Here is a 15,028-nt window from a genome sequence, read left to right as displayed (position 1 = left end):
GGTTTAATGCGCCTGGGGCTATGATTCAGCATTTGGGTTCCAAGAGTTATTTTTATTGTGTTTTGTTTATTCAGAGCTTGCCTTTGAAGCCTGTTTTTTAGCCTCCCGATCCTGGAGGAAGGAGCTGGTTTGGGTACAACTGTGCAACGGTGTCTCAGACCGAGAAACAATTCTCCCCGAGTCAGGGGCTCATTGTCCCTGCGCACACGTGCCCCCGCAGGCGTGGGTGCCCGTGGGGATCTGCAGGACAACCTACCTCCCACCTGCGCCCAGGCAACAGGCAGCCCCTCCAAAGTTGTGCAAAGAGGGGCCCTCCAGGCACAGGGGAGGCTGTCAGTGCTGGCTCAAGGGTGCTCAGCTTTTGGGGGGTCATGAGACTGTGATGAAAGCTAAGGACCTTCTCTGTTCCGAAAAACGTACCTTCACACAAAGCTTTCCAGTCGATTCCCACGGTTTCTAGGACCTTCTGAGACCCTCTCCCTTCAGTTTAGAGCCCCTTCCTAAAGGAATCTTACTGGCAGCCTTTTTCAGGGGCTATGCTATGGGCCTTCTCATTATTATCTCATTACCTCCTCATAATTGAGGCACAGAGAGGTTGGGTCCCTCACCCAAGGTCACACAGCTCACAAGTGGCTAAGCCGAGATCTAGGCCCAGCCTACACTCTGGTGCAGTCTGTACTGCTAACCTAACACCATACACACACACACACACACACACACACACACACACACACTCTGCCTGGCATCTGAGTAAACCTGTGCGTTAGACCCAGGGAGAGACTGGGGTGCAGAGCAGCCAGGTTAAGTGCCCAGGCTTGGGGTCTGTCAGAGCAAGGTGACTGGGGTCCAGAACTTTGTGAGGGTCAGCTGAGCTGAGACCCACCTGGAGATTCCCCTGGCCTGGGACCAGCACAGGGGCACCCCCTGTCATCAGAGATGATGATGTTCCCATTAGGGGAGGAACAGACGGCGGGGGTGGGGGGGGCACATGGGGAGATGCTCGTCGTAGTGACTGGGCTTCTTTCCTTCCCTCCCTCTCCCTTTTCCTCCTCCCCCATCCTTGGCCAAGGGTAAGACCTGCCCATCCCCCATAAGGGATTGAAGTAGCCCAACCCTCTCTACAGCACACTCACCCGAGAAGCCCAAACCCAGTCTGGGGAGCCCCGGGGTCTCCCTGGGAGGCCGCCCCTTTGCCCACATTCGCTGAGCCCACGGGCTAGGCAGGGTTGCCCAGTCTGGGGCCTCCTGCCGCCCTATCCTCCTTCCCTGATGGAGGGAGGACAGGGGGTGGCGTGGAGTTAACATTTGTGGAGTTAAGACCCTAATGCTATTTTGCAACAGCTTTTGGTGCTTTAATAGAATTGAGGGTAAATCTAACTTGCAAATTTTCCCTTTTCATCTCCCTTTTTCTTTCAGGAGCTCCACAGAGCAGGGTTTAAAACAGGAGGACTGGAGACAGCTCCCACCTCTCTCCTGCTCCCAACCAGGATTCTCCTGAGGTTGGAAGTCCTGGGGTGGTCATTGTGGGCTGGATTCCTGGTCGCCAGCTCTGACTCCCACCGCTTGCCTCCTCTCCCCCCATCCAGCACTGACTTGGCCTAGGCAGGCTCCTCCAAGCCCCAGATACTGCCCCCTCTGCCTCCTTCCTGACTTCTCCCTCCACGTGCCCCCCACCACCACCACTCTTGCAACAGGCTTCTGGCTTCTTTACCCTTCTGAGCCAAACACCTTCATGCCCCAGGGCCTTTGCACATGTGCCCCCCCCCCCCCGGCCTGAAATGTTCTTCTCACCAGCTTCACTGACTCCTACTTAAGCTCAGGTCTCAGCTTAGATGTTTCCTCCTCAGGGGAGCCCTCCAGGATCAGAACTGAATAATGGTAACACTACTGGCACACAAGGAACCATTCTCAGCAGGCCCTGAACTCAGGGAGCGTAGGCACTCAATAGGCTCCAACACACAGCCAGCCACAAGGGAGGCCTTCAAGAGGAGGGGATCCTCTTTCTGAGACTCTTCCTGGTGGGGTCTGTGCCTCAGTTTCTCTGTCTGTGAAACGAGGTGGGGTGGGGGTGGATCACAGGCCCACGCTTGCCATGTGATGATTTTCTGAGGCTCCCTCTGGGTTTCTGGCAAGGATCACACTCATTTCACGGTATTTGACTTCCTTGATTATCTGATTTTCCAGGGAGGAATTTTAAATCTCTGGGTTGGGGTGGCATCTGCCTGATACCCGGGCACCCGTCCCATCCTACCAGCCTGAGTGCACCTGGCATCCTGGGGAGGCCCATTACAAGTGCCCCCTCTTGACAGATAAGGCCCTGCCCAGAGAAGTCCTACAAGGGCTCTGTGACTGTGTGGGTTGGCCCCCTGGGGGTGGGAGGAAGGTGGCCGTGGTTGTCCCCCTCTCTGCCACCAAAGCTATCAAGGCGAGCACTGGGGCTCGGGAGCCAGACAGACTGTGAACCAAGTCTGACTGTCATTTCCCGTCCAGTATGGCCCATCCTTCACTTCTCTGTGCCTCGGTCCCTCTGTTGGAACAGCAGGCACAGAACAGCACCCCCCAGCTGAGGCTCAGGTGCTGACTCAGCGGGTTCCTGGCCTGGGGCTGACACAGTAAGTGCTCTGGGGGTCAAGTGCTCTCTCTCTGCCTTTCTCACCACGCCCCACCCACAGTGGCTAAGACTCAAGTCCCTGGAGCCAACCTTGCTCCTTAGATGGCTGCATGACCTCCCGGTGTCTGCTTCCCCATCTGTAAAATGGGGGTGATAGAGACACCGTCCCCTGCTGCCAGTGCCAAATCAGTGTCTGCTCTCGCTATCCCCAGCCTGGCCTCAGCCTGCTCCGTGCCCGCGTTGTGATCAATACTGCGACAGCGGGCAGGAGCCGCGGAGGGCGGAATCCACGGAAACCAAGTGCATCCTGTCCAGCGCGCCTGCGTCTGATTTGGGTTTCCTGGCTGCAGGACCCGGGGCAAGCCGAGTTCCTTCTCTGAGCCTCAGGCTGTTCACCTGAGAAAGGCCGCTCTTAATCAACCGCACTGGGCGGCTAACGGTGGGAGAGCGCGTGGCCATTGTCATTCTTACTGTTGTGACATCAGAAAGTAGAGCCGTGGGACGCCTGGGTGGCTCAGGCGGTTAAGCGGCTGCTACCGGCTCAGGTCACGATCTCGGATGCTGGGATGGAGCCCGCGTCGGCCTCCCCGCTCAGCGGGGAGTCTGCGTCTCCCTCCCCCTCTGCCCCTCCCCCCCTTGGTCGTGTGCTTGGTCTCGCTCTCTCAGATAAATAAAATAAAATCTTTAAAAAAAGAAAAAGTGAAGTAGAGCCATTTCGCAAGAAGGGATGCGTGCAGCCTCGACCGTGAAGAAGGACGAGCAAGGTCTGCTCCCTCCGGCTTCTAGGAAGCGGAGGCCAGAGGGCATGGCCGGCTCAGCTGGGAGCGGGGGGCGGGGACGCTGCGGGGGGGGGGTGTCTCTGAGATCGCCCCCCTTGGGGGGGCCGAGTGGGAGCAAGGCGCAGGTGCGCCCCGGCCAGCCCCGGCTCCCCCGCCCGATCTCGGGGAGCCAAACTTCCCGAGTCTCCCCGAACGCCCCTCCCAGGAATGCCCCGCGCCAAGGCCTCCAGGGCAGGGAAGGTGCCGGAGGCGCGGAGAAGGGCAGGGACCTGCCCGAAGCCACACAGCCCCGCCCGACCCGGCGGCGCAGCTCTCGGCCCTGCGCGGACTTGCCCAACAGGGACGTGCGGGGCCTCCCGGAGGTCCGCGCCCGCGGAGCCGCGGGATGAAAGGGGAATCCGCCGAAACCTGCCCCCCTCCCCGGCTCGCCCGCCCCTGCCGCAACCGGATCTGGCTGGGGGCGCCGGGCTTTGATGTCGGCGCAGCGGCCCCCGCGCCCGGCCGGCCCGGGAGCCTCCGGGAGGCCGACTTGAAAGGGCAGCCGCGGCGGTCCGCGGCCTTACCCGGGCCCGCCCGAAGGCGGCGGAGAGCCGGGAGGCGGGGAGGAGGGGCGCCGGGTGGGGCGCGGGAAGCCGGGTCGGAGGAGCGAGAGGGCGGGCTGTCCTCGGCGTTCAGGGCCCTGCCCGTGGGTGCCCCGCCTCCACCACCCGTCGCCACGCTTCCCCTCGGCCGCTGGGTTCCCACAGAATAACCGTGGTGCCCAGGTACTGCCTCATCTCGGGCACTTCATGTTCCTGCTGCCAGAAACACCCTTCCTGTCTTTGACTACCCGGCCTCGGGGTCAGCGCCTCTCCCTGGCCTTCAGCTCTGGGTATGGGCTTTCCCAGAAGCCGCTTGAGCCACTCCCCCGCGCCGCCACCCCGCCGTCTCCTTCCCCGGTCCGCCGCCTCAGCGACCCTCACAGCCGCACAGACTCCATAACCCTCCACCTGCAGACCCCTCGCTGGGAGCTCAGGAGGGCACCCTCCTGGCCGCCTGCCTGGACCTGGGTGGGCAGGTGCTGGGGGAAAAGGCTTAACACCAGTGACGATAATAATAAGCTCTTGGGGCGAGCCAGCGTGAGGGTGGCCGCAGAGAGAGAATTCCGGCTCCTAGAGTACATCACAGATTCCTGGTTCCCCGTATCCTTGGAATACCAAGCCGGGTGGCCCTTCTCCCTATCTCCAGGCGGGGCCTTGCCCTCACCGCACAGGGCCCTTGGGATCAACCACTGACAGCCGCCAGGAACCCCCAGCCTCTTGATTCCCCGCCCCCAGAGTCCCCTGACGCTGGGCAGCTCCCTCCCGAACGCTCTGCCCAGTCTGCTGATTTCCGAGGCCTCGAAGAGCACCCCCCTTCCCTGACCCCAGGCTAGATTCCATCCTAGCACTCCGTGGGACCCAGGCGCCCGGGAGAGGGAGCCGGCCCAGGCACCATCCTTTTGGGGGTGGGGTGGGGGAGGGGCTTCCGTAAGTCAGACGCAGGAGCAAAGGGGCCAGGAACCTCGGTTTGGTTCCACTGTCTCAGGAACTGAGGTTTTCACACGCAGAGCCCGTGTAGCTGGCGTCACAAGCTCACAGACCCAAGGGCAGCCGCGAAAGGGGCCGTCTAGTGCCTCCCCAGGAGGAGGAGCCGGGAAGCAGGGCTCAGCAGGGGTGGAGGAGGAGGGAGCGATGCAGGGATGAATGTGCTGCCCGCAGGAGCTGCCGCCTGGGTGGGCAAAGCCAGATGTGAGCTTCAGCCTCCCCTCCCCGCCTGCTCGCCAGCTCGTTTTTTCTAGAGACCTCCGAGCTCAGCCTTCCCAACCGTGTCTCCCCCCACCGCCCCCACCCCCGTGGGGTCCTCGGTCTGCAGCTCCCCTATCACCACTCCCGCTGCCCCAATGCCTCCAATCTGCTGTCTGTCGGGTTCAGCAGGCAGAGGGGAGGGAGGAGGGGAACAGAGGGCTCTTTTGGGGGGCGGCAGGCTGAGAGCTGACCCCCCCACCCCCTCCCCCATCAAGTTTCTGGGCTGTTTTCTCCTGCTTCCTGAAGGTCTGAACCAACCTCCTCCTTACCGCCCGCCTTTAACAAACGTTTACTGCGCACCTACTACGTGCCAGCCCGTGGGAGGCTGCATTCATCGTGGAGCGGGAGAAACACACAAAATGGACCCATAAATACGGGCTATGATGGGCAGCTCGGAGAAAAGGCTCTAATACTGCCACAGGCATCAGGGAGGCTTCCTGGAGAAAGAGGCAGGGCTTCCCCGCAAGGGGAGGCTAGCGTGGGGAAAGTGAGTGGTGGGAGGCGGAGGGCTCGGTGAGTGGGAGGGGTTGTGTGAGTGGGAGAGACAGCTGTCGGCGGCGGGGAGGGGCAGTTTGGTGCCACAGAGGCCAGGGTGGTGGGGGGTGCAGGTCAGGTGGAGCAGAACCTTGTAGGACCCCGGAACCCGCAGAATCCGGCCCAGGATGCCCCCACTCTTCCTGTGAGGGGACTCAGGGGGCGGGACCCACAGGAGCTGGAAGGATTAAGTTGGGGCAGAAGAAAATCCCAGCCTGGACTTCCGACCCCTCCTGGAACGGACTGGCCTGGCAGGGGGTGGAAATGGAGAAACTAGAAGCTAGGCTTTGAGGAGGTGCGCTGGCAGACGCTGGCCCCAAAGTGCACGGGAAGTAGAACTCGCCCAGAGCACCCTTTCTCCTGACTACCTCTTCTAGAAGACGAGAAAAGAGCCCTAAGGGCCTGAGACCCAGTCCCCACCTCCTGGCTCACAAGAATAAAGGTAGTAATTGTCACCATCAGTCATCACAGCAGACACATATGTAGTATTGTCCTTGGAAGTCATTCATTTAATCCCCACCTTAATTCAAGGTGGGGACACTGGGGGGCAGTATTGGTCAAATCAGCGGTCCCTGGCCCCCCAGCTGATAAGTAGCGGACCTGGGATTTGAACCCAAGACTGTCTGGCTCCAGAGCTGGTGTTTCTCTATGCCTGCAGTGCTCGCTTGCACACATTTGCTGTAGGATGGAACAAGTGACCCTATCGATTTTGCTGTTGTCTCCATGGGCTCCCTAAATGGACTGGGAGCCCCCCCATATGGGTTCCCCCCCTTGCCCCTGCCTCAGAACTTGGGCTGTGGCCTCCAGGGCTGAGCCTGCCCTGATCCAAGGGGACTCAGGGAGGCCACCTCCTGGAGTTTTGAAGTCACCCAGGCTCCAGCCAGATTCCGCCCCCGACCTCCACAGGCTGCCGACCCAGCTTCCTGCCCACTTCTCTAAGGTCCCAAGAGAGACAGGAAGGTCGGAGTCAGAGAAATTGGAAGATGCTTTGCTTCTGGCTTTGAAGAAGGAGGAAGGAGCCAAGAGCCGAGGACTGTGGGCAGCCTCTAGAAGATAGAAAAAGCAAGGAAACAGATTCTCTGCTAGAGCGCACAAAAGGAACACAGCCCTTCGATGCCCTGACTTTGGAACTTCTGACCTCCAGACTGTAAGAGAATAAATGTGTTGTTTAAGCCGCTGCATTGGTGGCCCCTCGTTACAGCAGCAACAGGAAACGGATACAGAGGGGCCGGAGCAGATGTTCTCCAGCTTACCCTGGTCTTAACCAACTCTGATGTTCCAGGAAGAAAAGAAATAATATGAGTGACCCTGTGCTGTAAAGGATTACAGAGCCAAGGGACAGGACACGGAGCTTCATGAACCCCCTGATCATCCTAGGGTCCTTGTCTGGGACTTTCCATCTCTAGTTTCCCCAGGAGACAACCCCAGCCTGTCTGGCAGGAGTCTCTGTTTTGTTGAGCCAACATGTGTGTCTCTGGGCCTGCCTGGGTGCCCTGTGTGTGTCTGGCTGTGCAGGTCCTTGTGAACACGGACACTCGCACGGGCAGGCTTGCACGGGAATGTGAGTGCGGGTGTGTACACAGCCTGGATGAGCATTCCAAAATTCACCTTCACCCATCACTCAACCACTCACTGCCTTCATTGCCCATGGGAGAAGTTCAGATCTTCCCCATGGCCTGCCAGACCTAGCCAGGTGTCACTCCAGCAGCCCCTCAGCCTTACCCCAACTCCCCAGCGTGTACCCTAAGATCCAACCCTGCCCACCTCCTATCCATTCCTGAAGGGGGGCATGTCCCAAGGGAGTCCAGGCCTCTGGTCACGCTGTTCCTTCTGTCTGGTTCCCCTTTCCCTTCTCCTCCTCATTGACTAGCTCCTGTTCAGTCTTTGGGTCTTGGAAAGCGATCACCTCCTCCAAGCAGCCTTCCCTGACTGCCACCCACCCATGCTGGGGTGATTGTCTCTCCCGTTTCACTACATGGTCCCTCCCTCCTGTGTCCTACCCCTGGTCTCAGCATTACCTTGTACAATTATGGCTCGTGAGTGTCCTTCCCTCTGAGGCCATGTGCGCTCCATGGCAGGAACCCGGAATGCTGTGTCCTCCCCTGTTGCCCAGGGTCCAGCCCAGAGCAGGTGCTCCGAACACTTTATTGAATGAATGAATGAGTGCGTGTGTCTGGATTCGGGAGCAAGGAGGCTGCCATTACATACGGGTCCCGCAGTTAGTGATGGGGGGGCAGTGATTTGGCCTAGACTGTGCCTTGGAGGGGGCTGGAGCAGGGGTGGGGCCAGACTGTGCAGCTCCCGACCCCAGTCCCCCCTCCCCTGCGCTGAGTGGACTTACTGAGGTTGCTTTGTTGTTAGAAGGGGAGGGTGGAGCAGAGTAAGTGGGAAGGGGAGGCCGACATTCTCCTTCCTTCCTCCCTGACCTCCCTCTGACCTCCAGCTAGCCCAGGCCCCTCCACCCAATGGGGGAAGGGACAGGGGCCTCCACCACTGTTCCCATGGGGAAGGACTTCAGGATCCCCCTCTGTGTCCCACATCACTCCCTCCCCCCCTCCCCCCAGCCTCAGGTCTGGGGCCTTGGGAGGAGCTCAGGTAAGGCCCAGAAGCAGGCAGAGCAGGCTCCTCCGTGGGAAGGTGGGGTGAGGGCCTGGCCCCGCCTGCCCTGGTGTGACCTCAGGTAGGTCACTGCACCTCTCTGACCCTTAATCCTGCCGTCTCTGCAATGGCCCAACAGCGTTTGCTTGCAGCCGTGCGGCAATTAATGAGATCACGGTTACAGAAGGCTTGACACAATGTCTGGCAACGGAAAATGCTCAGTAAGTATATTTTTGTCATCATCGGTATCATTTCCCGGGCTCTCCCTCCCCCTCCTCCTCCCTCCCAGCCCTCAGGACCATGCCCTTTGGTGCTGGTGCACACTGGCACAGTAGGACAGACCTGACCGCCTTATTCACCTCTGTACTATCCCCAGCTTCTAGCACAGGGCCTGGCACCTAGTAGGTGCTCAGTAAGTATCCAATGAATGAACCGGCAGAGGAGTGGGGGGACAAGACAGTTCCTCTCTTTGAGCCTCCGTGTGTCCACAAACTGGGAATCTCCGAGGTCCCTCCCACTTTGAAATCCAGGCTGGGAGTTTGTGTCGCTACTCTGCTGAGTCTTGGGTCTCTCTCTCTCTCTCTCTTTTTTGAATATTCATGCCAGCTGTCCCTTTCCCAAGCCCTCTCTCACCTGGACACAAGCCAACCTCTTGCCTTTCTACCTGCTTCTATGCTTTGACCCTATTCTCCATCACACAGAGCCGGGCCAGGGGTCTTCAAAACACAGATCTCTGCTGAATAAAGTCAAGAGCCTTTAATGTGGCTCACGGGGCCCTGCACAGCCCAGCTCTGGGGAGCCCTTTCGGCCTCTTCCAGAAGTTTCTACCAGCTCCAGGGCACAGGCCTTCTCGGCTTCTCTGAGCCTCTCTGTACAGGCCCTTTGCACATGCTGTTTTCACCCTCTTCACCTGGGTAACTTCTACTCATTCTCCAGACCTGCCACTCCCATTATTGACTGCCTTCATCCCTCCCAGCATCTGTTGAGTCAGAAAGATACATTTAAATATATATTTATATATAATTTATTTATTTGAGAGAGAGAGAGAGTGCATGAGTTGGGGGAGGGTTGGAGGGGGAGGGAGAAGCAGACTCCACACCAAGCACAGAGCCTGATGTGGGGCTCCATTCCAGAATCCCGAGATCATGACCTGAGCCCAAGGCAGACACTTAAAGGACTGAGCCACCCAGGCGTCCCGAGTCAGAAAGTGATAGCTGCTGGAGGGATAATAGGGTGTGTTTTCTCCACTAGACCAAGTGGTCGGGCCGGGCTTGGCTCCCCTTTCTTTCCATCCCTACAACACAGTAGAGCTTGGCACAGAGGGGGTGCTCACATAAGGTAGGTCATGGCCAATCTCCCTCCTCCTGGAGTGGGGGTCTTTGAGGGTCTCTGCGGAGCACCCTGGCGCCCGAGGGGCAGGTGGCCACGGAGGAATGAGTGCGGACTGGGTGGAGGTTCATACTTGTCCCTCTGGGAATGGAGCTCCAAAGAGGCAGGTGGCGCTGTGGGCGGCCGGGGGGCAGGGTGCCCCCTGGCTGCGCTGCTCAGCCCTGCCCTCTGCCCCACATTTCAGCCTGCTCTCAGGGGAGGGCCTGTGTTAGCCCTGACATTTTGGATAAATTCCATTCTCTGAGTTTGGCCGGGATGAATCCCAGCCATACCACCCACCGCTGTGTGTCCTTAGGCAAAGCCTTGCCCTTCTCTGGGCCTCAGGTCCTCATATACGAAATGAAGACAACGCTGGTTCCTGCTACAGGGGGGTGGGCATCAATGAGACCACCCATGTACCCTTCCCCCACGGTGCTCAGTATGGAGCTCAGTAGAGCATGCTGCTCAGGTAGGAGAGGGCCCAAGGGCACCAGGGGCACAGGGAGGGACAGGGTGTGGTCTTGGGGGGCCCCCAAAGCCACTCTGCAGCTAGTCTGCAGCAGGCATTAGGGAAGGTGCTAGAAAGAGCCTCAGAGCAGCTGCCAACAGGAGGTGAAACTGAAAGAGAGAGAGAGAGAGAGAGAGAGAGTGTGTGTGTGTGTGTGTGTGTGAGTGTGTGCTCTGTGAGCAAGCGAGCTGGTGTGGAAGAGCCTTCAGAGGAGGAGAGGAAAGGAATGAGCTGGAAAGGCTCAGTACTACAGCCGCAGTGAACCAGAGGCCCCAGAGGCAGGGAGCTCCAGGGGCCTTCACAAGGGCAGTGCGATCAAAGCCTGTGTTTTGGGGGGTGGGTGGGAGTTGGGGGGGCCCTAGAGGGAGGGAGCGGTTTCTCAAACCCCGGAGAGGAGGGGAGGAGTTCTGGGCCAGAGGGTCTCCCTTGGTTCCCTACCATCGCTAGCATCGAAGGCTGGCCCTCTGCCGCCCAGGACCCCTGTTGGAATTTGGGCCCTGCCACTTGCCAGCCGTGGTGTGACCCTGGGTAAGTTCTTTGCCTTTCGAAGCCTCAGTTTCTCTGGTGGTAAAAATGGGATGATGACAGAACATACCCGTGTCTCAGTTTGTCAGGGCAGCCGGGGGTACCCCATACTGGGGGGCTTAAACAACAGAAATGTATTTTCTCCCGGTTCTGGAGGTTGGAAGTGCCAGATCAAGGTGTGGGCCGGTTTGGTTCCTCCGAAGCCTCCCTCCTTGGCTGGTAGACAGCCCCCTTCTCCCACGGTCTTCACACGCTCCTTCCTCTGTGCGTGTCTATGTCCTAATTTCCTCTTCTTAAAGGACACCAGGCGTATTGGATTGGACCCTCCCCGCCGATGACCTCATTGAACCTTAATTTCCTCTTTAAAGACTCTATGTCCGGAGAGAGTCACATTCTGAGCTGCCGGGGGTTACGACTTCACCGTATGGATTGGGGGGGGGACCCAATGCTGTCCATAATGCCTCTTTTGGTCTGGGCTCCCTGGAAGCAGGCTAAAGGAAGGGCCTGGGAGTTTGTTTGCGAGTATATTCCCAGGAGCGAGAGTGAGGGATGGGGAGGCAGGGAGTGAAGCAGGAAAGAGCAGATACAAACGTACATTATTGAGCTCGCCATTATGGAAGTCTGGGTGGCCGGTCCCCAGGGACTGTCTGAGATTCTTTACGAAGTATGTCTCGGGACCATGTGCCTGAAGAAGAGAGGGGGAGGCTTTTACCCCGTGGCTCCGTTTCCCACCCCGCCATCAAGGGTTGGCCCCTAGGGTGTCGCAGCTGGGTGGCTGCTGACTGGGTTCCTGGGCCGGGGAAGGGTGCCCACAAGGGGCGTCCAGAAAGCCCTAGGGTGGATTAAGGGGTTTGAAGTCATGCAGGGAGGAGATGTCCTCTCTGCCCCTTGTGGCACTCAGCTCAGACCCAGCACTCAGCTCAGTCCCTGTCCTCCACAGGGTCCAGGCCATCAGAGTCCCCTTCAAGCTGCTGGCTACCTGCAGACCCCTGAAGACGTTATGCAGACAATTTGCTGCATCTGGGGTAGCTCGCCCACACCTGAACGGGGACCCCCTTCTTTGCCTGCTGAACTCTGGCACAAGGACCCCAGAGCGGTGAGATGGCAGTCACCTGCTCAGAGTTCCTGGAGATCTGCCCTGTTCTGGGCTTCCTGGTTTCCCGCTCCCCTATCCCCCCCCCGCTCCCCCCCCAGCCAAGGTAACCAGGACCTCTGACCCTACCAGCCTAAAGCTGCAGGAGAAGCAGGATTCCAACAGGGCCAGGGCAGCACTGGAAGGGACTGAGGGGGCAAAATCCTGCGACCACAGCTTGTTCCTGGCACCATTCACCCGCTGTGGGTTCTGTGCCCAACACCCCAAGGCACTAGGGCACAGAGAGCCCAAGAAGCCTGCCTCGGCCACCACGGGGGCCTGAGTCCAGCCTTGACTCCCAATCCAGTGCTCCTACGAACACACTCCAAGAGAAAACGTGGGGGTCATGGGGAGAGGAAGAGGCTGGGACAGGCGGGGACCTAATGCCCACTCCATTCCAGAGGGTCTCATGTACAGCTGGTGCGAACTAAGTACACGCTGGTTGACTGAGCCGAACGTCTAGGTGTCTGGGTGGGTGGGTGGAGGGACAGCCGACAGAACAGGTGGGCCAGGCCTAGCCCGGTACTGTTCTGAGTCCCAGCCAGCCAGCCCCGCGCTCCCCTCCTTGGCTAGCCTCACCTGCTTGCTAACAATCTCCCTTTCAATTCTGCGGAGTCACTGCTCCCAACTCCTTGCCGGGTCTGTGTGCCAGGAATTTGGAGGGAAGAAAGACAGAACCTCGGAGCCTCAGGCCTCCTGACCTTGGTGAAGATGAGAAAACCAAGACAGGGGGGCGAGTCCTGCCCCACCCCCACTCCCCCAGCAGCCTTGGGTGCCCACCCCTGCCTGGCTCACCTACGCCTGTGGGCAAGAAGCCTTAGGACTTCTCTGTCAGATTTTGGTAACCTGTTTGCCTTTGCCCGGCAGGCCGTGGGGGTGGGGGTGGGTGGGGGGGAGGATCTGGTCTGCAGATGCGGTTCCCTGAGCCCCAACCAGTCATTCTGAATCCTTCCGAAGTTGTAGGAGTTGTGCTAACACAACCAGTGAAACTCCAGGGAAGGTCCGCTGGCCCCTGAGAGGCAGGACAGGGCTCTGGAGCGTTTCCTGACCCAGACTATGGGCTGCTCCCCGCACCACCACTCCCTCCCCTCCAGGAGTCTCTCTTCTCTCCCCTCCAGGGTCTGGAGACAGGGCCCAGTAGCCCACTTCTGTCCCCCACACATAAATGGCATAGGGCAGAACCCTGCCCCTCTCTGAGCCTCAATAGCGCAGCTGGGACGGGTCAGCGACCTGAGTCCCTTCTGACCCTGACCCTCCTAGACTCCTTGGCCATCAGGACTCGATCTTCTCTTCTCCCTCTGTCTGCAGTTTCTTTCTCTCTGGCCCCCCTCTGGCCTGCACTCTGGCTTCTCTCCGGCGCCCCCCCCCCACTCCCCCGCTCCATATCCTGCCTTCTCCCTCCTCTTTCTCTCCCTCCTCCTGACCACCCTCCTCAGAGAATGCCAAGTCTGCAGGTTTCCCGCGACCTTGAGCAGCCCGCAGGTTGAGAGCAGAGCCGGAGCTCAGAGCTTTGCAAGGGGGCCTCTCCCGCTGGAGCCCTGCGCGTGCACTCCTCTCCCATCCCCTATCCCTCTTGCCCTGCTCTATTTCTCCCCCATGGCATTTCCCATCGTCTCACTGTTTACTTCCCTTAATCAGGTGTTTATCGGCCATCCCCTAATGAGAACGTCAGTATCACCGGGGCAGGGATTTTTGTCTGTCCCCAACGCCTACGACAGACCCGGCGCACAGTAGGTGTTCAGTGGGTAACGGATGACGATCCCCTCCCCACTGGCTAGCTCATGAGAGCCACCATTTACGGAGCGCCTTCTGGGGAGCCACCTCACTGTCTCTGATCCACAGCTCTGTGCGCCCAGGACTCTGTCGGGCCCCTCTGGGAAGATGGGGAAACTGAGGCTCAGAGAGGAAGGGCCCAAAGGGAAGGACAAGTCCAAGGTCACCGTGGTAAGCGCGAGGGAGGGATTCGAACCCACGCGTCCAGACCCCGGCGCCTGCGCGCTCAGACCTTCCTCGGAGCGGCGCGGGTTGGCATCGCCCGCCCGCCGCGGGAAAAACCGAGGGGGCGGGGCCAGTCCTGCTCCGAGGCCTTCGGCCACGCCCCTACGCGTAGAGTGGAGAAACTGAGGCACACCCCCCCGCACCCCACCCACCCCCGGCTTCCTCTGATTCCCTGGAAGCCAGGGTCCCAAACCCAAGTTGACAGTGTACGGGCCCACGCCCCCCTCCCTGGACCCTCCCCTACTCCCCCTCGCCCCGCCCCTCCCAGCCCCGGCCCGAGGCGGAGCTTAGCCCGCGCCCACCGGGAGCCGGGGAGGGAGAGAAAAATGAGTTTTCCTGCCGCCCGGTGGCGGTGTCAATTGATCGGGCGCGGGCGGGGGCCGCGCGCCGGGCTGGGGGCCTCGCTCGCAGCTGCCGGCGCACAATTATCGGGAAAAAACTGGGGCGGCTGCTGCGGTGAAATTAGTTATCGATCCCTCGGCGGGGCCGCGGGGCCGCGCTCGGCGCTGACGGCTGCACACCCGGGCCGGGCCCGCTGGGCGGGGGCGGGGGGCGGGGGGCGGCCCTCTCCCTTCTCTCCTGCCCCCTAGCCCCCCACGACAGCCCTCCCCCTCCCCCCCCCCGCCGCCCTGCTCTCCTCTCCCATTCATCCCGCCGCTGTATCGACCCACGCCGTCCCGCGCGGACAGGCGCCCCCTCGCACCGCCCGCGCCCCCCACCCCCAACACCCGACCACCCCGCCCACGGGCCCTGCTCCGGGGGAACCCGCGAGCTGGCTCCGAGGAAGGACCGACGCAGGGGTGGGGGGCGTGGATGGGGCGGGGTGGCTCCTGCCGAGAGAGGGCAGCAGGTGCCGAGGGTGGGAGCCAGTTCTGCCCGTAGAAGACGAGCTTTGGGGCCCTGACCTCTCTGAGCGTCATCTATAAACCAGGGAGGTTCCCACACCTTGCTTATCGAGAGGATGCGGTGAGAGGGTTCAAGAGAAGTGGCTGTGCTTGGCCGCTTCCTGGGAGCGCGTTGGGGATTTATTTCGCCCTTATACTGCAAAGCTTCTAGGAGCTGTGTCATATCCCCATTTTATGGATGAGAACACTAAGCCCCGAGAGGGGCGACGCTTCATCTATGGTCACACAGTGAGCTAGTGGCCCC

The sequence above is a fragment of the Martes martes genome (genome assembly GCF_963455335.1).
Source record: "Martes martes genome assembly, chromosome: 12".
Classification (NCBI taxonomy): Eukaryota; Metazoa; Chordata; class Mammalia; order Carnivora; family Mustelidae; genus Martes; species Martes martes.
The sequence above is the reverse complement of the archived record's forward strand: the minus strand, read 5'-3'. Positions refer to the sequence as shown.